This window comes from Abrus precatorius, unplaced genomic scaffold, assembly GCF_003935025.1.
Source record: "Abrus precatorius isolate BTA unplaced genomic scaffold, Abrus_2018 Scaffold8, whole genome shotgun sequence".
NCBI classification, from domain to species: Eukaryota; Viridiplantae; Streptophyta; class Magnoliopsida; order Fabales; family Fabaceae; genus Abrus; species Abrus precatorius.
Window position 1 is genome coordinate 17304150 of NW_020874428.1, and position 24663 is coordinate 17328812.

At 29.4% G+C, this 24663-nt stretch overlaps 1 non-coding gene across 1 annotated transcript; it reads right to left on the reverse strand.

Moving 5' to 3' along the window:
* Window positions 1-24511: 24511 nt before the first annotated feature.
* On the reverse strand, window positions 24512-24618 carry LOC113848636. Its single transcript, XR_003501901.1, has one exon. It is a non-coding gene; the product is annotated as a small nucleolar RNA R71 (small nucleolar RNA).
* Window positions 24619-24663: the final 45 nt, after the last annotated feature.

The window sequence follows — 24663 nt, forward strand, 5'->3', positions numbered from 1 at the left end:
TACGAATGGAATGTTATGCCCTTTGGTCTAAAAAATGCTCCTTCTGAATTTCAAAAAATCATGAATGACATTTTCAATCCTTATTCAAAATTTGTCATTGTCTACATTGACGATGTTTTAATTTTTTCTCAATCCATTGATCAACATTTTAAACATATAAATGTTTTTATCAATGTTATTAAACAAAACGGTCTTGCCGTTTCAAAATCAAAAATTAGTCTCTTTCAAACCAATATCAGATTCCTTGGACATAATATCCACCAAGGTACCATTATCCCTATCAGTAGGTCCATTGAATTTGCTGATAAATTTCCTGACAGGATCCTTGATAAAACCCAATTACAGAGATTTTTGGGATGTCTCAATTACGTTGGGGATTTCATCCCCCACCTAAATAACATCATCAAGCCTTTACATGATAGGCTTAGGAAAAATCCTCCCCCTTGGACTGATGTCCATACTAATGTCGTTAAAGAAATCAAAAACAAAGTCAGGAAGATAAATTGCCTATATCTTCCCATCCCCCAAGCCTTCAAAATCGTTGAAACTGATGCCTCAGACATAGGTTATGGAGGTATTCTTAAACAAAAAATCAAGTCTCATGAGCATATCATTGCATACACTTCAAAACATTGGAATTCTGCACAACAGAATTATTCTACTGTTAAAAAAGAAGTTTTGGCAATTGTTTTATGCGTTTCAAAATTTCAATCTGATTTATTAAACCAAAAATTTTTAATTAGGGTAGACTGCAAGTCTGCCAAAGAAATTTTACAAAAGGATGTTAAAAATCTTGCCTCAAAACAAATTTTTGCGAGATGGCAAGCAATTTTAAGTGTTTTTGATTTTGACATAGAATATCTCAAAGGCACTTCAAACTCCCTTCCTGATTATCTTACCCGTGAATATTTACAGGATAAGTAAGATGCCTAGAAAGGCAGTTACCCCTTCTAGGGGAGGAACCACCAGAGGCGGCAAAGTCAGATTAGCTCTGACTCTAAATAAACCAAGACCACAATCTGCTTCAGCAGATTCAAAAACCTCTTCTTCTGGGTCATCGACCCCCATCGAGTCATCGACTCAAAAGGCAATCCAAGTTGTTGAGTCATCAACTCAGCAATCTGGAACTCCAAAAGAATCCTCCAAAAAGACTGATTCTGTTGTCAAAACCACCAAACAAACCAAAACAGACTATGCTCTCCCAATTAGTACGCTTTTAGCTATCCAACAAGGAAGCTTAAGTAGCCTACCAAATAAATCTTGGGCAGACATTGCCTCTGAAGAAGATATGGAATTAGATTTAGCAAGCCTAAACACTATACTCCAGACCTTCAACCAAACCCAAAAAACAATAACCAATAAAACAGAAGGGACCCTTGACCTTCAAAAGGGAAAACAAAAAACTTCAAACCCAAGCCATTATGTAGCCAAAGGAAAATTCTCCTCAGTCATACAAATGGAACCTGAATTTTGGGACAAAAACCCATACAAGGCAATTACTAAAGTCTTCCCACCAGGATTTCATTTCAGACCATATCAGGCTAATAAAACCAGGCAGTTTTATGAGTTTATCTTAGTGGATTCAGATTCTGTTTCCATTAAGCATTACAAGGACCACAAGGATCCGTCAGTTACAACCCATTCAACAATACAAATCCTGAAAGTCTTAACTCCAAAGGCTTTTGGAAAAAATTTAAATTCTTATAAAAAGTTTTCCCAACCATTTGATCCAGTAGGATATAATTATTGGGACTACATTGACGCATGGACAAGAACTTTCTGGTTCCAAAATAAACTTAACCGACATTCTTGGTTAATATATTTTAAAAAGAATCAGAATTATAACTTTCCAAATTGGTTCCTCCAATGGTGGGATTATTTTGGACCAATTGAAGAAATCCTTCCCACTCCTGTCAAAGAAGGATACAAAATTTACAAGGGCAGATATCTGCGAGAATCAAGAATTCCAGCAGATCTTAAATACTTCTCTGATTTTGCCCTGGCATGGGTATTCTCATGGCAATACAGGTATGGCAAGACAGAAAATGAAGACACTCTCCCATTGTTACACAGGTATTCCTTTGTAAAATGGTGGAATCAATTCAATGCGGAACATGCCGGACCAGAAGGAGTTGCTGAATATTTTGGGAAAAATCCCAAATTATTAAATCTTGCTGACCCAGCAACATTCCAATTCCTTAATCAGAAATCCAAAATTGCAGCATTCTTATCAGGATGCGATACCAAAGAGAAAATGAAGAAAAATCTTCAAGATGTTCTCCTGTTATTGCAAAGCCAAGAAGAAGGAGAATCTTCTAACCAAAATGCCAATATTGAAGAAAATCAAAATGAAGATGATTGTTTCGGTATTGACATTCAGGATCTTTAGAAACAGGTACTATAGTTAATAGTTCCAGTCACCAACCGGAACTGTAGAAATAGTACTTTAAGATTTTCTATATAAGGAGGCCTCGACTATATTGTGAGGTACCCTTCATTTCAACAAGATAAGAGAGATTTAAGAGAGAGAAGCTCTGAGAGAAAAACTTCTTGTAAGCCTTCTTCTTCTTTGAGATCTTTCAATAAAATTTGCTGTTTCAAATTATTTTCCTCTCTTCTCCCTCTTAGCCGGTCCTGTTCGGACTACCGTCGCTCCGGCTTTCTTCTCTTCTCCCTTCACTAGATCTGTGTTGGTTATACCACCGTTCTAGTTTCTTTATGAGCTAACTGTTTTACTTACAGACAGTTTTTAATTTCTGCATATCATTTAGTAGTCCTGCTACTGCCTACTTTCCTTTCAGTCTTTTAATCTACATATTTTTGTTTCTTTGATCCACTACTTATAATCTGGTATATATATATATATATATATATAGCAGTTAAGCCTTTTACAAGACTATAACATTATTTTTAATTATATAAGTACCTATTAGGTAAGATATAAATTTAATAAGTATTCTTATATATAATTATTTATATAACTAGTTTCCAACATATGTTGTTTTAGTAATTCAAATGTGAGATTCACAAGGAAATAATAAAGGAAAGGGAAAAGAGAAAGAAAACTATGAAGCTTGGACTAAGGAGGATTCTGATGAATTGTTATAGCTGATAGTAGATGCTATAAAAAGTAGACTGCGTGATACTAATGGGTCAATTAGCAAACTAAATATTGAGAAAAGTCATCCTTCCTCATCTCAATGCTAAATTTACATTTCCTAAAACGTATAATCATTACTTAAGTCAAATAAAGTGGTTTAAGAAACAATATAACAATATATCAACACTTATGCGCAATAACTCTAGCTTTGGGTGGGACTCAATTACAAAGACATTCATTGCTAATGATGAAGTATGGAAAGAGTACTTAAAGATGAGATTACTTTGTAATCTTTTAAATATATTAATAGTTTACAAGTTTAGTGTATTATATTATTTTCAATATATTAATAATGGATTTTTTTCTAGTCTCACCCAAGTCACAAAAATCTTCGAGAAAAAAGTATGGTTGATTATGAGGATTTGAAGATTATTGTTGGGGTGGAAGTGCTAGTGGGCACACTTCCATGTCAGTAGACACTGATGCTATTGATGCTACAACTTTTGGAGAAGAAAATCTTGATTTTGGAATGAAAAACTTTTCATATGATCTTAACAATGGTATATTCATAGCACCATATCACTATGAACCACCTTACCAGCATCCATCACCTTGGCTAAGCATTTCACCACCTCAAACCCTTTTAGGCTCAGAGGTTCCCACTGAAAAACCAAGTAATCATAAGTAGAGTAGGTCTGAGCAATGAGGGAGTTCTAACTCAGTTGAGAACAACAGTCAAGCCAAAGTTCTAGAAAATCTATCTGTTGGCATTAAGACTATAGCCATCAATTTTGAAAAAATGTCTAACTTGATGGAGAAAAGAGAAAGATACAAAGTGACAAAGGGAAATATTTAGAGTGTTGTAAAAGAGATCCCAAATTTGGATGATCCCAAATTTATATCTTTAAAATATATTATCTTTTATCTTCAAAACTTTGTTGTCTTTTTTCTGTTGTATCTTTGTGTATCTTGAATCTTTAAATCTCATTTTAAAAAGGTATATATTCATATGCAGTTTAAATTTATAATAAAAAATAACTTTTGAATCAATATAATGTTAAATATCATTTTATATCTTTAGATCTTTAGGGTTCTTCACAAACCCTATGTATAAAGTTAATGATTTTCTAATGAAAAAATCATCTTCAAATCAGACGTATATCCCACCATATCAAACACATATCCGATCATATCATAGTTTTAATGAAGGATCATTCTAATTAACAATTTAAACATAATGTTAGGACAAATTTGTTGTCAATATATTTTCCTTTCTTATATTAGGTAGTTGCTGCTTTTAGAGAAGACTACAGAATTGTTCAGCCATGTATATATATGTATTACTAATCAATAAAATAACACACAAAAATATTGAAAGCATATACGATTTCTACATGGTATCAGAGTCAGGTTAACTCTCGGCTATGAGAAACTGCATATGTGAGAAAAACCTCTGTTGTAACAATGGCAGATGAAGGTGAGATACCTCGAACAAAGGAAAGAGTGAAGGATCAAAGGGATGGCACTAAGAAGGGTCCGTCACCTTATGATTTAAGTGCAAGTAACAACCCCGGGAATATAATCACGCAAGTACAACTCCATGGAGAGAATTATGAGAAATAGGCATGTGCTATGAAGGTTTTGCTGCGCGCTCAAAGAAAATGGGGGTTCCTCGATGGAAGCTATGAAAACCAGATGAAGTCACGACAGAGATTGAAGATTGGTGGACGGTGCAATCCATGCTTGTCTCTTGGATATTGAATACCGTTAAGCCAACCTTGCGATCCACCATTACATATGCAGAAAATGCGAAGGATCTATGCGAAGACATCAAAGAACGTTTTTCCATAGTAAATGGGCTGCAGATTCTGTAGCTAAAAGCTGAATTGGCGGAGTGCAAGTAGCAGGCAACTGCCATGGTTACATACTATGGAAAATTGAAGACCCTTTGGGATGAATTGGCGAACTACGAACAAATTTCAACGTGCACATGCAAAGGATGCAAGTGCGGTCTTGGGTTGAAATTAGAAAAGAGAAAAGAAGAAGAAAAAGTTCATCAGTTTCTAATGGGTCTGGATAAAGCTAGATATGGAACGGTGCGATCAAACGTTCTGGCCATTGATCCACTGCCCTCTCAACAAAGTGTATGCCACTTTGGTGCAGGAAGAAAGAATGAAGTTAATCACAAAAGCAAAGGAAGAAAAAGGAGCAGTAATGGGATTGTCAATACAAGCAACGTACAGGAACAAAGGACGAATTGAAACAAAGCAGCTGGTGTGTTCTCATTGTGGCAGGTCTGGGCATGAGGTGAAGGAATGTTTCCAGCTAGTGGGATATTCAGAGTGGTGGGGTGATCATCCACGAAGTGAAAGAACCAATAATAGAAGCACTAAAAAACAAAGCAGCCGTGGGAAGACTGGGATCGCGGGCGCAAACACAGTGCATGTCACGACTGAAGCGTGCAATGATGAAGGAGGAGAACGACGTGGTGCAGTGACGGGACTCAGCGATGAGCAATGGCTAACTTTGATCAAAATGATTAATGGAGACAAAGGAAGCAAAGCAGAAAGAATGACTGGTAAGGGATTTTGTGGATTGTGGATTATTGATAGTGGAGCTTCTAATCACATGACAGAGACCTCAAGAAATTTAAGAGATCAACGTGATGTGGCAACATGTGCAGTAGGATTACCAAATGGAGAACATGTTCTTGCTAATAAAGAAGGAATAATGATACTCGAAGGGGGTCTAAAACTGGAGAATGTGTTATACGTCCCAAATTACAATGCAATTTAATTTCAGTATCAAAATTGACCAATGATATGAATTACATGGTGTTGTTTACTAATAAGTTTTGTGCAATGCAGGACCTCACTTCGAGGATGCTGATTGAAGCGGGTGAGCAGAAAGATGGGCTTTATTTGTTTCGAGGGACTCAAACGACATGTAAAATTAGTGTGGAAAACTAATTTGATCTTTGACATAAGCGGATGGGGCATCCATCTTACAAAGTTGTTCGAATGCTACCTAGTATACATAATGATTGTAAAGTTGAAGACATGAATAAACGATGTGAAGTGTGTGAAAAGTCAAAACAAACCAAATTTTTTTTTTCTTTAAGCAACTATTATGCCACATCTGTTTTTGATTTAATACATTGTGATTTATGGGGACCTTACAGAACTCTCTTGTCCTGTGGAGCTTCATATTTTCTAACAATAGTAGATTATTATTCTTGATTAGTATGGATATATTTGTTGCGTGAAAAGAAAGAAGTTTCAAAAAGTCTCATCAATTTCTTTGCTAATATTAAACGACAATTTAACAAATTCGTAAAAAGGGTGCGAAGTGATAATGGAATAGAGTTTATGTGTTTAGAGCCCTATTTCATGCAACATGGCATCATTCATCAAACATCATGCGTTGGGACACCCCAGCAAAATGGAAGGGTGGAGTGAAAACATAGACATATTCTCAATATGGCTAGAGCACTGCTATTTCAAGGAGGTTTGCCAATCCGTTTTTGGGGAGAATGTGTTCTGACCGCTGGACACCCAATCAATTTAACACCTTATTCTATTCTTCAAGGAAAACTCCATATGATATGGTGCATGGAAAGCCACCTAGCTACGACAACCTAAGGGTGTTTGGCTCTCTCTGTTATGCACACAATCAATTCACAAAGGGAGACAAATTTGTAAGCAGAAGTAGAAAATGTGTATTTATGGGGCATCCTTTTGGAAAGAAGGGATAGAGATTATATGATCTAGAAAAGGACAATTTTTTCACTTCTTATGATGTTAGGTTCGTGTAAAATGAATTTCCTTTTCTTTCTCCACCACTTCAGCTATTACTCAAACCACTGCTGACACCTTTCTTGAGGATAATCTAACCACTGAACTTGGACTTGGACATATTTCTCATGAGGAATCCACCTCCCTCGACAGAGGGGTCCCTTAATTGCGCACAACGAAGTAACCTTGCATAAAGGTGCTCCATCTGCTGAAGAAGAAGCTCCCACAGGGTCTGTCACTAAAATTGTAGACATTGTGTCCTTGTCACCTCGCGTTGATGATGGTTCCAACCCCAATATCAACGAAGAATCGTCTGGGACTCTGCTGGGCAGAGGGCACCGAGTGAAGCAACCCGTTATACGTCTTAGAAAGTATGTAACTAACGCTTTTAGAACACCAAACCCATCTCTCTGCTCCCTCTCTCCACAACCATCCTCAGGTATGTCCTATGCATTAGTCAATTATGTTGCTTATGACAACTTCTTTACCAAGCATCGTGCTTTCCTTCCAACAATAGAAGCTGAACGAGAACTCCTGCACTTTAACCAAGCCATTCACGATGCTCGCTGGCAAACAACCATGGCAGACGAGATTAAGGCTCTGCAAAACAATGGGACATGGGATGCCCCCACTTTACCTCCTGGAAAGAAGGCCTTCAGATGCAAGTAAGTCTATCGGATCAAGTATCACTCTGATGGAAGTGTTGAATGCTTCAAAGCTCGCTTGGTTGGGCTCGAAAATCATCAAGTCGAGGGAATGGATTTCAATCAAACATTTGCACCAGTGGCAAAAATGGTTACCATTCACACGATGTTAGCGGTGACCATTGCTAAGAACTGAGATCTTCACCAGATAGATGTTCATAATGCTTTTCTACACAGCGATCTTGCCGAGGAAGTATACATAAAGCTACTGCCTGGTTTCCTTGTTCAAAACCAAGGGATGGTGTGTAAACTTCAGAAATCTCTTTATGGATTGTGTCAAGCTCCACGTTGCTGGTTTGCCAAGCTCTCCAATGCCCTTCTTCAATATGAATTTCGACAATCTTCCTCAGATCATTCCATGTTCATGTTCCGTCACCATCACACACAACTTGTTGTTCTTGTGTATGTGGACGATCTTATTATCGTCGGTAATAATGCTTCCACTACTCAACGATTCAAGGACTATCTTCACACATGCTTCCATATGAAAGATTTGAGAAAACTCAAGTATTTCTTAAGAGTGAAGGTTGCTTCATCTCCTACTGGAGTCTTTCTTAACCAACGTAAATACGCTTTGGACATTATCATAGAAACTGGGCTTCTTGGATCACAGCCAGCTTCAACGCCTCTAGAAGAGAATCATCGGCTGGCTCTAGAAGACGGTCCATTTCTATCTGATCCTAGTCAATACCGCAGGCTTGTCGGGAGGTTGATATACCTATGTTTTACTCGCACAGAGTTATCTTATAGTCTACATGTTCTGTCACAGTTTTTGCAGAAACTGAGAGAAGAACATTAGCAGGCTGCTTTGCGGGTTGTTTGCTATCTAAAAGGGAAACCTGGCCAAGGTATTTTGTTGAGAAGGGACAATAATGTCACACTTCACAGTTGGTGTGATTCCGATTAGGCAAGCTGGCCTCTTACTTGCAGATCCATCACAGGTTGGTTCATCCATCTTGGCAACTCACCGGTGTTGTGGAAAACAAAGAAGCAGCACACTGTTTCTTGCTCCTCCGCTGAAGCCGAATATCGCTCCATGGCCAATACCACTTGTGAAGTTCAGTGGTTCAAAGCACTTCTTTCTGATCTCGACATCTTTCCTAAACAACCCGTGCGCCTCTCGTGTGATAGCCAGGCCACCCTACACATTGCCAAGAATCCAGTCTTCCATGAACGAACTAAGCACATTAAAGTCGACTGTCACCTAGTACGTGATGCTATCACTCAAAATCTTATCCTTCCCTCTTATGTCCCCACTCATACTCAGTTGGCAGATATATTCACTAAATCTCTTGGATGCAGCCAATTTAATTCCCTTCTAGCCAAGTTGGGTGTTCACAACTTGCACACTCTAACTTGAGGGGGGTAATGAGAAAATCATCTTCATATCAGACGTATATCCCACCATATCAGATGCATATTTGATCATATCACAATTGTAATAAAGGATCATTCTAATTGACAATTTGAGTATAATGTTAGGATAGATTTGTGGTCAATATATTTTCCTTTCTTATATTAGGTAGTTGCTGTTTTTAGAGAAGACAACAAAATTGTTCAGCCATGTATATATATGTATTAGCAATCAATAAAATAACACACAAAAATATTGAAAGCATATATGATTTCTGCATTTTCAGAATTAAAAATTTCACATATACTCTGAGAGTCTTAATTCATCATGAAAATGATCTTTTGTATTGAATAGATTGTTCAATACCTTTTAAGATATTTCTCATGCCCTCCTTGCACAATGGTCGCTTCTGGATCACACAATTTCTACAATTTCACTTAAGCCATTTTTCTCTAGCTTAAGCGAAAATCACATGGAGAAAAAAGGACTTATGGACTTATTTCTCTTACGTGGTAATTCCTTTACTTAAGCAAAATATTTTTAGCTTAAGCTAAACTATATTAGCTTAAGTTAAATTATATTGGCTTAAGCAAATTTTGACAAAATTTTTAAGTCATCACGGTCTACAATTCACTTAAACAAAGGTATTTTGGCTTAAGCGAGTTTCAAGGACATTTGTTAGTTCATCACTATCTATAATTCGCTTAAGCAAATAATGTGTAACTTAAACAAAAGTTACAGTGAATGAATTCCGTAAGTTTTTTTTATCTGAATCACATCTCTTAAGTCATTACTCCTATTTTGATTACACCAAATTGTTAATTTCTAAGATAATTGGGATAGAATATGGTATTTTTAAATTTAATTATTTCTTACTTACAAAGACCACATTTTAAAGTATAACAATGTAAATAGAGTATGATTATTTAAGTTTGAGGTTTAAGATAGATTTGTAAAACATGTTTGCATGCTATTATGGAACGAGAAATAAGGATAAATTGAAATAGGAGAAGAAGAAATTGAACAAAGTTTCTACGACAATATTTCAAATGATAATTACTTGATTCCATTTGACATCTTGCCTTAGATATCTTTTTTTTTAGATTTTTATCATATAAATTTCAACCACATCCACTCAATTTATTATTGAACTAGTTAAAAACATAAAGATAATTTTTGAACTTATTTCAAAAATAAAAATGAAATGAATTTGAGGAAAAATGATTTAGTTTCAGTAAATAAATAATTATGTTCTTAAACGATAAATTATTTTAAAAAAACACGTTAAAAGATTTATTTTAAATATTTAAAAAATTAAAATCTTAAATCCTTAAAACTTATTTAAGATTAAATTATAAATATTTTAAATTTTAAAATTTGTTATCACATATTATTTTACTAATTTATTTATAAGTTACTTATTTTGTTAATTCACACCACTTTTACCGTAAAAGATACGTTAACAATAAACCTTTTAATATACTTTCTAAGTATTTTTGGAGATGTAATATATGAATTTTTAGATACAATTCTCTTTACTGTATATATCATAAAAGAGGTCAAATTTCCATAATAATAATCCGAATCTAACCTCAAACACGAATTTTATTTTTTTTATTAAAGTATTTACTTACATTAAGATAAGTATGTATGTTAAATACTATCCTTCCCTCGTCTTCCTTAAAATCAATCTATTGGTGAAACTTAATTGATGGAGGCTATATTTATTTACACATTTAGTTTATCTGTAATCGAATTTAAATTATTCTATGAAGAAATCGAAGCACATTGAATGAAAACGATAAATTATTATTGATATGAGAATCGATTATTGAAAAATTAATAAAAATAAATCTAATGCAGGAATTCATAAGCAATTAAACCTGACAGCAAAGCAATGTATATTGGACGAGGAGTGGATCACAATAACACACAAGTAATTTAGTTTACTAACTTATTTTTGGTTTATTTTTTAAAAATAAAGGATACTTTTTTAAAAACTTTAACTATAAACTATTTTTTTTAAATTTTTTATAGTTAACTTGTTCTTTATTTTAAGTTAATTATATAAAAATATATTATTATTATAATTATTATTTTCATTTAGGCAAAACATAAATATCCGTCTACTTAAATTTCAGGCCAGAACATTCATGAACTTTTAAAAGGAAAATGTTATGCTTAATTTACCTTTTTTTTTTTTTATCTTATACTTTAATTTGTCTAAAATTTTCATCTCTTTAAATTGAAAATTTTAGATAAATGGTGTTGGAAGCAATTTACTTCTGACTGGCATAGTAAAGGCTAAAGAGTACTTTTGGTCTTTGGGGGTTGTTGACTTGGTTTATTGTGACAATAAGACGAAACACTGGAATCTGTCGTGTGGGACAGCATAACATTATTACCGTTTAGAAAAATGAAACCCCATCTATTCATGGAGGGTATATTAGACGAAGAGAGAAAGAAATCAAATAAATAAATAAAAATATAAGTGTTTGAATTTATTCAGAAGAGAATGAATTATTTTGACCTGTTAAACTGCCAGATGCTCAAGTTTCTCTTACTCTGAAACTATGCAACATTTTTTTCATCCACGGTATCTGAGGGAAAAGGATCCAGTGGGAGAGCCACTTTAATCAGTCGTTAGTCCATTATATGTATAAATTGTTTAAAATATTGCTACTCATTTTACCTTGTTCAACAATTTTATCAATAAAAATTAATTAACATAAAATCCATTTTTCCGTCTAATTTAAGAGTTATTATATATTTAATTTATTTAAGAAGACCTTTTAGTTTTACAATTTAATTAGAGAAATTTAATGTTTATAAAAAATATTAAGTAAATAATATTCGTCAAAGTTACAATTCTTATATTTTTTTTAAATTGCTCTTATGATATTAATTTTTCTTAAATTTTACCAGTTATTTAAGCATATATTATATTTGATTTCATGTCACAACATACATATAATTTTTTGCGTTTAAATTATTTTTACAGTCTTTTAACGCATATTTAGACACAATTCATAAAGATTATATTTGATGAACTCTTTACTTTTGGAATAATTCAACGAAATTCAAAATTTTCAGAGATAAACATTCGAGCATTCTTGAAACTATTTCAAGATTTGGAAAATATTCAAGCTGAACTAGTTTGTAAAAGAAAATTTTGTTTTGTTTTGAAAGTTGCTAAAACGATATAGTCTTATCCTATTAAGCTCATCTCTGATCTTAAGAAGATAAATTGAAAATTTATTGAGACTCAAGGATTAACAAAATAGTTCTCGAACAGTATATTAAAAAACTGTTTTAGAAAGATATTTCCCTTGAGGTCATAAAAGTGAGAATTGCCATTTCTTTATGATAATAGACAAAGATAAAACAATTTCGCAGAACTTGTCAATTGTTAAAATTCCCTTATAATGACTAGTTGTGTGCTCTTGCGTGTTCCATTTCAAAATGAAATGCCAAGAAAATATTTTGCGGTGTGAAAGTGACTTGCAAAGTTAATTTTAGAAAATTTCAAGTTTCTGACCACTGTAGTTGTGATAACGATATCTTTCAAAGTATTCATGTTTCAAACTTGAGAAAATTTTCAAGATATCCAAAGTTTTAGTTACATTTTAAATTGTTAAAGAAATCGCAATGACATTGGACAAATAGTCACTGGATAATTAAAAGTCCATTTGCAAGAATCACTGAAGGAAAACAATTCAAGGAAGCGAAAAATATATCCAAAATATTGCTCCTAATTCCAATATCCATTTGCTTTGTAGTCTTCGAAAGGTTTGATGAAGATGAAGAATTTACTTGTACACCCAAAAGGATTTAAGGGATATGAAAATCAAATAGGACATGAAAAAGGTGTTTGTTTGAAAAACAAGAATGATAAGAACGTAGAAAAGAACTCCAAGAATCAATTAATCTATTTTTGGTATACAAAATTTTGTCATATTGAAACAAATTTTTCCTTAACTTAAGAAGAGAGGAAAAGAGCCTCTCGAAAAAAAAAAAAGAGAGTAAATAAGTGCTACTTGATAAAGATGATTTTGATGGACAGTCGTCTTAAGAGAATATGCAAGTAACTTAATCTATGCTTAATAACTTATGTGGATGATAAGTGTATGACTTTCATAATATACTTTCTCATGATCATCTAAAATATATTTTTGAAAGTCTACTTTTTGAATCTTAGTTTCTTTCTCAAAAGCTATCTATCATGTACAAATCAAAACTTTTTCACACGTTTATGGAGTTTTTTTTTTAATAAAATAGTAGGTTCTAGTATCCTATGGGTCACTTCAATAAGTCATATGAGAATGTCTTTTTCTAAAATTTTGCATTCCTTTTCCAAATTTTGGGATGAATTGTGGAATGTTAAATATAAATTTTTTTAATCAAATGGTTAGTAATAAATGACAGAAAATTGGCTACACATGTCATATAAGTTATTCTCATCAGTAAAAAAACAATGTGGTGGCATTAAGACTAACATAATTAAATAATTTTGATAAACAATGCTGAGTCGCTATCAAAATAACTAAGTTTTTTTAAAAGATTTTGTAGTATAGAGTTCAATTTAAGTCGATTCATAAAGACACATTTTCAGTTAAATTCAGTTTTAGGTTTTTTAAAAATATAAGTAAATTTTGAGGATTTGAAAACTACAAATTTATTAAATTAAATTATGAACAAATTAAAATTAAGTAAAAATGAATTAATAAATATCAATATACAGAATACTAAATGCATATAACTCTTATTATCGCAGTATCTAAAGATTTTAATTTGTGTTTAAACATTACTCAATTCAACTATTAATTCAATCGAATAATCTAATTGAATTAGATCACATATTAAATCAAATTATCATTTAATCTAACCTAAATTAATTATCAAATTAGAATATTAATCAAATTCTAATTTGAATTCTAACCATAGAAAAGTTAATCATGATTGCAATACACAAATCTGATATTAGAAAAAAGAGAACTGCTGTCCAAGTAAATCTATTTTGGATAACAATCATTTTTAGAGTGTTTTGAAACGCTTTTTAAAATGACGGGAAATTACTCTCTAATGTCTTTTCTATTGTAATGTATGCAATGATATAAGTGTAATACTATTTGCAAGCTACAACTAGTTTAAAGTGGTTGTTGGATCTTTTAAGCCATATTGTTTATATACTCTGTTAGAAAGTGGTCCTTCATGGATATGGGAGGTTACTCTGCTACTGCTAGTTTGTAAGCTAAACATTTCTTTCCTTTATGATTATGAAAAAGGAATGGATAGAGGAATTCTTCGAAGGTGACTTTCTTTCTCTTGATGTCAACGTAAGAACGGGAGTAGTTTGAATGAATGCTTTTTTCCCTTGTTGAATTACTCAAGTTCGTAGTTCTTCTCTTATGATAGGTCACCTAAATCATACAAAGTATAATAAAGAATTACCTAAACTATTCAATTTTTAACTGTTAAATTCTAACCTATAAATTTTTCTGTATCACATCAATCATCAATAGCTTTTGCATAAGCCATCCTCTACCTTTCTTTTAGAAAAGATAAAAATGACCCTAGAATCCATTGACTAAGAAAGAATAGTTAAAAGGAAAGAATAAAAATCTCATATGAAACTTTGAAATTATAAATAATGCAAAACAATTTCCTTCTAATAAATGCAATTATAAACATTTAGAATTTTAACAATTACAACATATGACAAGCTATAACAATAAGGTAGTATTTCAATTTATAATCAATCCTAATTAATATCTTTTAGAGTTTTAATAAATACAATGTTGCATAGGTTATCATTTAGTAATGGAAGGACTTGTTGGTTGGCTTCTCAATTTTCTTGTCTTTAATATATTTAATATGAAAGATATAATTAAGACTGTCTTCTATGAAAATATTAAAAAGATATTCTCCTAGTTTATTCAAAATGAATTCACTTTTAGGACAAATATTAAATCTTTGGAAGTAGTTAAAAAAGTCTTCTAATGTAAAAAAAGAATTATTTATTATTTCCATATCTACTACGATCAAGTCCAATAGGATTACTTTAACGTGTAAAAAATTTCTATTATTACTTTTACATGTAAATTTTTTCTATTATTATTACTACATCAATTTATATTTCTGAAGCAGTTACTTGTACATCAAAAATTATTATTATTCTCTAAAAGTAATTTTTGAGAGTAGTTAGTATGTAACCGCTCTTTAAAAGTGACTTTGAAGAGAAATTAGTACATACTCGCTCTATAAAGTTGGAAATCGATTATGTATTAACTACTCTCTAAAGTCAAATTTGGAGAGTAATTATATGCCAATTGCTCTCACAAATTAGAGAAACATTAACAACTTCTAACTTATAAATCTACATAACGATGAAGCCTCGCTCAACTCACAACAGCTTCATGAATATCTTCTTCATTTTTGTCTTCTATACGCTAACAAAGTTAATCCATTTCACAATTATAGGTACATTTTTATTTTTTTAAAGTAGTTACATGCAATTGCTCTCACAAATTAAAGAAACCTGTTTTTATTTTTTTATTTTTTTGTTTACCAGTATTTCATTTATTTAGATATAGACTATTTGGTTAACACAACATACAAATTTGAGTTTCAACAAAATAAAGTTTTAATTTTAGTTTGTAATAAAAAAAACTCACAAATGAAGAAATTTTAAATCTCAGACATACAAACTCAAGTTTAAATTAATTTTGATTTGTAATAAAAAGTGAAGAAATTTTAAATTTTAGATTCGCAGTTTATACTTTATAGAGCGGTTATAAAAACCATTCTCGAAGTGACACTTGGAGAGAACCGCTCTCCAAGTAAATCCATTTTGGATAACAATCTTTTCTAGAGTGTTCTAAATCGCTCTTTAAAACGACATAAAATTTCTCTCTATTGTCTTTTCTATTATAGTGTATGCAATGATATAAGTGTAATACTATTTGCAAGCTACAATAAATTTAAAGTGGTTGTTGGATCTTTTAAGCCATATTGTTTATATACGAGTAATAGAGTGTTTTTTGTTACACAACAGAGCCTAAAAGAGTATTAAGATTTGGAGCTTTCAATGCATAATGATACTATATTTTTCAGTAAAAGTCATAATTTTAATTTTTTAATTTTTTTAAAAGAAATGAAAGAGAGAGTGATTTTTCACATTGTTTGTAACATTTTGTTGCTTTTTTCTTTAATTACTTCCTTTTGAAATTTTTACATAGCCTTCACCAAATTTTGACTTAATAAGTATTAGTAATAACTATAAGTTATATCATAGACTTGTACTTTCAATAATCACTAGGAGATTATCATAACGCGTTGCTGATTGGTCAATATCTTCACTTCATTTTCAAATTTTCGACTAGTGTAATTTGATTTGAGAGTATTTTTTTTAATTTGATATTCTTGTAAATGAGATCACAACGGAACAATGACTGCGTAAATAAAAAGAAAAGGTAGAAAAGGGTTGCAATTAGTTTAAGAGAAAATAAATAATATGGAGTCGTCACAAAAGTTTATCAAAGAAAATATTAAAAAAGATTTTAATTAAAAAAATAATTTTTAAAATTAGATTAGTCACACATAAGGAAGGTATTAGCACCTTATGATAGTTTTTTTTTTTTTTTATGTGGAAACAAAGCAAATAAGAAAGAAGCTAATACTTAAGGCAACCTTTGTCAACACCAACAAAAGAAAAATCAAATTATAATAAAAATGAAATAAAAGAAGGAATAACATTGAAAATATCATATTGAGACACCATATCGTGACCTAACTTTTGTTGAAAAAGCATTCACAAAAAGTTTTATTATGATCTCAAATAATACTACCACAAGTGATTTAATTAGTGTGAACATCATATGAGTCATATGTATTAACTTTGATCCACGATTAAGGTGAATGATGCCATTTAATGTTAGTAACATCTAAAAAGGTATCATACAACGTTCATTATAATAAAATATTTATTTTTTGATTAATTGTGCAAATTATTTTAACTTTAGAAATATTCATTTCACTCCAAAAGAAAATAATTTCAATATTTAGCTATTTTTGGATTTATTACTATCTTTTTAGTTTCATTTTTAATTTTTATAATTTATTATAGATTTTAGTTTTTATATTTTTGAAATAAAGAAACACAAATTTAGAAATAAAAAAAATTACTTTTGAATTAAAGTAATAAATTATTTATAAAGAAATGTTGTTCATTTTGTTTTTTAATAAATTAAATAAATTTAAAGAAAAACTTATTTTTATACTTTACTTTTCTAAATGAAATTAAGAAAAAGATACCAATTTCATTTTTATTTTTTGGAAGAAGAAAATCGTTAAATTACTTTTAATCTTTTAAAATTCAAAGCTAGACAGAGAAAGCATAAAAAAAATATCTTTTGAAATTTTAGAATTGGGAAAAATATTTTAAAAGAAAGACATTTTAGAATTGGGAAAAAAATTTAAAAGTATTTTTAACTTGATAGGTCACGTTCTTGATGTTACTTATTCTTAGAGAAAATAAATAAATAAAATCAAAGCTATGTAGTTTTTTTTTTTTAATTAAATTTGGATAAACTTCAAATATTTTTTTCTTACTCTTAGAGAAATCAATAAATATTTTTTTTGAAAATATTAAATTTTATTTGAAAAGAGATATTTTTGTTTAGTCTTTTATTTTAAATTTTGAAAAGAATATTTTTTAACAATATCTAGTTTGAAATATTAAAGAAAATATTTTAAATTTTAGAAAGATTAAATTTAAATTGGGAAGAGATTTTCTCTTATTTTAGAAATAAATATACTCTTACATAAGATTCAAATTAGCACATGGTTATCAATAAATTTGTATGATTTAAGCAACATTAAAGTGAATCCATAACTCAATCAATGTTACTTGAATTTAAAATTATTTTAAAAATAATAATTTGATTTTTTTTAATTTTTTACTATTAGGTATAAACCTACTATTGCCTAGGATTCAAGTTAGCACATGATTATTCAATAAATTCTTACGATCCAAATGACATTAAAGATGAATTCACTACTTTATCAACATCACTAGGTCATTGCGTAAATTCAAAAAGAATTTTAAGGAAAAATATGTATAGATTTTTCAATTTTTGAGAATTTTTATTTTATTATTTTCTTTATGCATAATAAAAATATTATTTACGAGCAAACTTTCATGACAGTGGCAAAATATAGTAAACATAACAATAATAATGTATAAACATACAAAGTTTATGGCCTATCATGAGATTTCATTTTTATTATTTTTTATTTTATTGACTCGTGAAGAGAAAAAAAAACAAAGAAAAAAGGAGAAAAAAAAACACTATATGCTAAAATGTTTATAGCTTATCACAAGATTTAATTTTCTATATGACTTTTATTTTATTGTATTGGTTCAAAAGGGACAGAATAATAAAGAAATGAAAATTTTAATAAAGTTATTCTATTTCATGCATATCATTTATTCTATTTTATCATTTTCTTCTTAAAAATTTCTCTTACCAACATCTTATGTAAATCATTTACTTAAGGTAAGGAGAGTTTTATCTCATCAATAAAAACTATAACTATATGATATATATAATTTTCATATACACTCTTTGTTGCTATAAGTGGTTACATACTTTTTATTTTAGAAATCTACGCTTAAAATGAATTCTTTGAGTTGATGAACTAGATAATACATGTTTTATTATTTATTGAATGAATGAAATATGATTTATTAAAATATGCGGTTTGAGCTAAGTCCAGAAGTATTTGACCTTTGACATCACTTGTTTAATATATGATGAGAGTGGTGAGATTCCGCTGTGATGAGTCAAATGATGAGGAATAAATGGTAGAAGATATACTATCAACAAATATGATAGAAAATTAGTGTGGATAGTTACAGAGATATATTGAGAGTATCAAAGATGGAAACGATTTTGAAAATATAAGAAAAATGCAAGGTGGTAAATGCTTTTCGACATGGTTGCACATAAATTAATGAAATGGCTAAGTATTGTATACGTTGTATCCGTATTGCAATGGCTAATTGGCGACTATCCATATATGTGTAAGACCTAATGGAATACAAGAGGAAACAATTGGCTATGTTAAGGGCCCAAGGTATATTTAAAGCGTTGAAAGACTGTGATTACTGTACAAATGATTATATATGAGAGAATGATATATTGCATTGTACGATCATAATACATGTGTGATGACAATGATGATATATGTTTGTTATTTTGTTTTGCATGTTGTGAAATTTTTAAATTGATTATATTTTGCTCTATTTTAGTGATGAGAAGAAAACTCATCTTTACTTACATTTTTAAGAAATAAAAATGAACCACTCTTTATAGACCAGGTAGGCTGACTAAGTAGAGTTTTAAAAGTAGATTAAATAATATATTTAGGAAATGACAAAGTGTCTTTGTAAATTTGTTATAGCTAATGAGAATAGATTCAATGAGGTTTTTACCATAGAAATCACATTGAAGTACGATATTTCTTTTGATTACTCTATTAGGGATAGAATTCATCACAACTTGTGCTTATATAATAGTATATAAAAAGTATTACTATTATTTAACAATAATAAAACTCTATGTAATATAATAAATAATCTTTTTATTATTATAATGAAATTTTTACTTCATACAAATAAATAAATAAATTAAAATAATTATTTCTTTAAAATTTTAATTTGATTTGATCTTAAGAAAAGCTATTTTTTTTTTCTGTATAAATCATTAAAGTATATATTAGTAATTATTTTTTACTCATAAAACTTAGCCTTAACCTTGTTGCTATGGATTTTTTAGTCCACCGAATTATTGATTTATTAATTTTTTTACCCATATGAGTTAGAGATAAGATTCTCTAGTTAAGTTTTTTTATTAGATCAGATTGTCTAGTTGAGTTTTTTTTATTACTCTAACATTATATACAGCTAAATTTATTTGGTGAGATAAATCTAGATTGTTGTTATTGTATTGCTCATTTTATTATTAGTTTCATCTTTTTTTTTTATTTTATAAAAAAATTTTACAAATTTATTGTATTATTAACATTCTCTAAAAATTGAGTTTTAATATTATTATAATAAATTTTTACGATAAATTTTTATTACAACAAATGTTTCTCCATCTTTCTGTCACGTTCCCTGTTGTATTACCTTCTCCGTCTTTTATTATGCTGTAATTGTGTATGTAGGGTACCTTAATATTGGATGCTGCATAGATATTTCGAATACTTTTAATTGTATGTTTATAATTTTTATAAAAACTTATATGTCAATACAAATTGATATTATGAGTTTTCTAAGTGGAAGACTCATTGAAAATTTTCATGTGACCTGAGCTACATTTGCTCACTTTCTTGTTCTACACTTCAAATTGTCTGTGATCAGAGCAAGGCCACCTTTTCAGAGACATAATTTAAATAATTTTTCTAATATGTACCAAAGAGCATAGAATAAAAAAATTAACAAATTTTATTAATAATTATATCATTAAATATGATTAATATATTAAATATTAAAATTGTAAGGTCTGACAAGACTCCTGAAGCAAAGTATCTGTACAGATGTTGTGCCATTTTCAACACTGATTTCTTTCCAAGTTCCCATCAAGAAGGGAAGAATAGTGGTGGAGTTCAACTGTCGAAGGGGCTTTAAATTTATTTTAAAATTTTATCCTTAAATGCATTAACATATGGACGAAGTTACAACAATGTGACAGCCCAGCCTAACTCCACATTATTATTTGTGTTACATTGTACTAATAATGTTAATCACTCATTTGAATATTTAATATTATGCATATTTTTAAAATTAATATAATCTTATGATATATAAATATACTTTTTATTTATTATAATATACTATTAATGATTTATTTTTTCAAAAAAATCAGAACTATGAGAAATAGTTGTAAAAAGAACAATACTCTTATTTGAAGGGCCAGACAGGTTGATCCTAAAGCAATGAAATTGTCGGCTGTGTCAGCTATTTGTTTTTTCTTTCGCTATTCTTTTTTTTTCCTCGGTCTACCTTTTCCTCTTTTTCAAATGGGTCCAGCCCACAACAGTTAGTAGGATTTGGGCTGTTTTATTGACTCCAACTAGTCCAATATTAATAATTTGGGTAAAATTTAAAAACCTGATATTTTTGTATTTCAAGTAATGTTTGACTAATTCGATTCAAACACTTTCAAATATATTTTTTAATATATATTTTATTATTAGTTAAAATTTATTAAAAATTAAAAAAAATATTAATTTAAGAGTGGAAAAGTGACACCAATATAATTTTTGTAATAAATTTCAACTAATAACAAAAATGAGAAATAATTTTTTCATATTAGTGTAAGTTTAAAAACTCTTACACTTATCTGAGTTTTTCATTTAATTTACATCTAACAAATTATAATTTATTTTTATAGATATAACTTAAATGAAAAGTTTAGATCAAATATAAAAAATTTTAAATTTATATTAGTATAAAAAGATTTTGTCTCTAAAAAATATATTATAAAAAATGTGTAAAAAATTATATTTCTGACATTACTCTTATTTATGATATTGGTATAAGACACGAGATAATGTGAGTTATAATATGTTTATGCTTTTTGTCATAGCAATTTCTCATCCTCTACAATTTTGACCGAAGAAAATAACTTGGCTTGTGTTTTTCATTACTAAATCAAATATGGATTACGGTGCATAAATAAATAATGAAAACTAAATAATCCTAAAATGAAAAGGATCAGAGTCCATTTTCTAACAAAAGAAATAGTATGAAAAAACAGAAGAGATTTTTATATACAAACAATCCCTTTAGAGTAGGATTGTATAAGAAAATCAATTAATCCATATCAAACCATAATCCTAATCAAATCATATATAGTAGATTCAAATAATTTAAACTGATTTTTAAACCAAAATGACTTATTATTTAGCAAATAATTTTGTCAACTAATTCTGATAAAAAGTTAATTTCAAACTCATTTTTTAACAAAATATTTTTTTTATACTAATTTGTAACAAATTTAAATTAGTTTGGCCAAAATTATATTATTTTATTTTTATTATTATTATTATTATTATTATTATTATTATTGGATATTTCTAACCTTCTAACAATTAATGTAACGAAAAAAATTTGACTTTAACTAGATGCAAACTTAGAATGCTACAATTAATTTTTTTAAAATTAATATATAAATTATTTTAACATGTGTTATTTAATTGAAATTTTCTTATAAAAAGAATTAGAGAAAGTGATAAGTTTTGATATCAAATTTGGTTTAATTTTAGATAAAATCAAACCATTCACATTCTACTTTAAAGGAAATAAAAAAAAAAAGACTATAATACTAGTTCAACTAAGATGAGAAAACATAATCAGTTTACGCTGACTACTTTATTGTAAAATAGTACCTAACAGTCTCTTCAAGCATATTGGTGAACAAATCTTTCTTAAATTTTAGGTTCTTATAAAAAAAGAGCTTTAGTTAAGATGTTTTGAGACAAAAAGCATTTAGATTAAAGTTTGATGATTTTATCGGTGATTTTTCCTTCTGTCAAATAAAAATGATTTTAACAACCTGAAAATAAACAAATTTTTATATACAGTTATATTAACTAGAAACTTTGCGTATATTTCATGAATATTTTAACTTTAGGTAAAACTTTAAAAAATAAATTAAAAGAAAAGAGTTTATTTTAGTTATATTCGCTTCCAGTTAAATACCAACTATGTATTAAATAGCACAAATGTAAAATAAACTCTGTTACACTTATCAAATGTATGATCTATCAAATCACATGAATTCCTATTGTATTTCTTTCATTTTAATACTATTTTTTTTGTATAAAATATTATATTATTAAATTCCTGATAATTCTATATTTTAACATATTTTTATAACTCATATCTATAGATATGAATATTATTTTATTAAGATTTTATCTTGATTTTGATATTTATTATGCATTTTAACATAAGAAGATAATAATTGAGTTTTGAGTGCATTTTGAGTCCAAATTAAATGACAAAAGGGTCATTTTACAACAAGCACACCCATGCTCTAATAGCCAACACGTCTATACTTCAAAGTATGTACACAACCATGCCTATCGAGAGAAACAAAGTTAAAAGAACTTGTAGAGTTTTAAAATTCTATTTAAAGAACCTTGAGGGTTGTGACTGAAAAATCTCAGTTTTGGGTACCCGTTGACAATTTTAGAGATTTTGGAGCACATGTTAGAATCAATAACTCTCTTCATCTCTTCTCTATTGGAAACTTCTCTAGTTTACGTTTATTCTTTGAATGATTATGAATTGATAAATTGTTGTTTTGATTTTCTATTGCATTATGTCTAGCTAAATTCATAATTGAAGCTATGATGGATCCTTTGCATGACTCTATGTATTCTTTGTGATTAATGATAATTTCAGTTCATTTCTTGATGGGTGTTTATTCTATTATGCTATAATTTGTGTGTTTGGAATTGACAAATCTTAACATATCATAATTAATTATATTATAGGTAATTTGTACCACATATAGTTAATGGATTTATAGGGTAAAATAAGACAGAGAATTAGGTAAATCAAGCTTAGTTCTTCTCTTCCAATCATTATTAAAATAACAGTTTATATGCTCTTTATATTTTCTCTTTCTTTTATCTTGCATGACCATTAAGAGTAATAATTTAGAGTAAAGACTCTTAACATTGTATAACTATTGGGCGTTAATAAATGTAATATGAATGATTAGCAATCACAAGAGAACCAAAGTTAGAATTAATTTAAAAGTAAAGATGCAGAAGTATAAAGGTGAAACCATATGCCCATAATTCATCTCGGATAAGTTATTGTCATAGGTTGTGTTATTTTCTTAAATCTCTAATTGCTCTTCATCTTAAATCCTTATTTTATTTAATTTTGCACCCCTTAAGTTCAAACAATTGAAATAAGATATTCTTAGTACTTAGAAACAATCCTTGTAGGACGATATTTCAAGAACTTATTTTAGAATCCTTATTGCTTTTCAACAGGTATACTTGCTCATGAACAAGTTTTTGGCGCCATCAGTGATTATTTTTCAAATATTAAGAAAATATAGTATTTAATTGATTTGAACAATTCTTATTTTCATTTAATTCTGCTTTTGAAATTTTTTTGTTAATCTTTATTTTCAATTTATTCTGTTTTATTTCGCATTACGACTCTTAATGTGGAGGCCAATAACTTTGAGTTAAAGTCAGTATTGATTATTATGGTTCAAAATTATGCATACTTTGGAGGAATGTCTAATGAAAACCCCAACCTTTACTTAACAAAATTTCTCTAGCTCACATATTATAAAGTACAACAAGGTCACCAATAATGCTATTAGGCTTCACATTTTACTATTAGTTATCACATTACATTAAAGGTGAATGAATGGTTTGATATGCTACCAACAAACTCCATCACAACATGGGAGGATTTGATTCAGCAATTCCTTGAAAGTACTTTACCCCATCTAGATCTGTTAAGCTTATGGCAGAAATATCCAATTTTTAGCAATATAAGTCTAAATCTTTATTTAAAGCGTGAAAATGATTTAGAGAGCTTTTAAGGAAGTGCCCACATTATAGTTTTTTTGTTTGAAGACATGCAAGTTTTTTATAGGGGACTCTCACTCT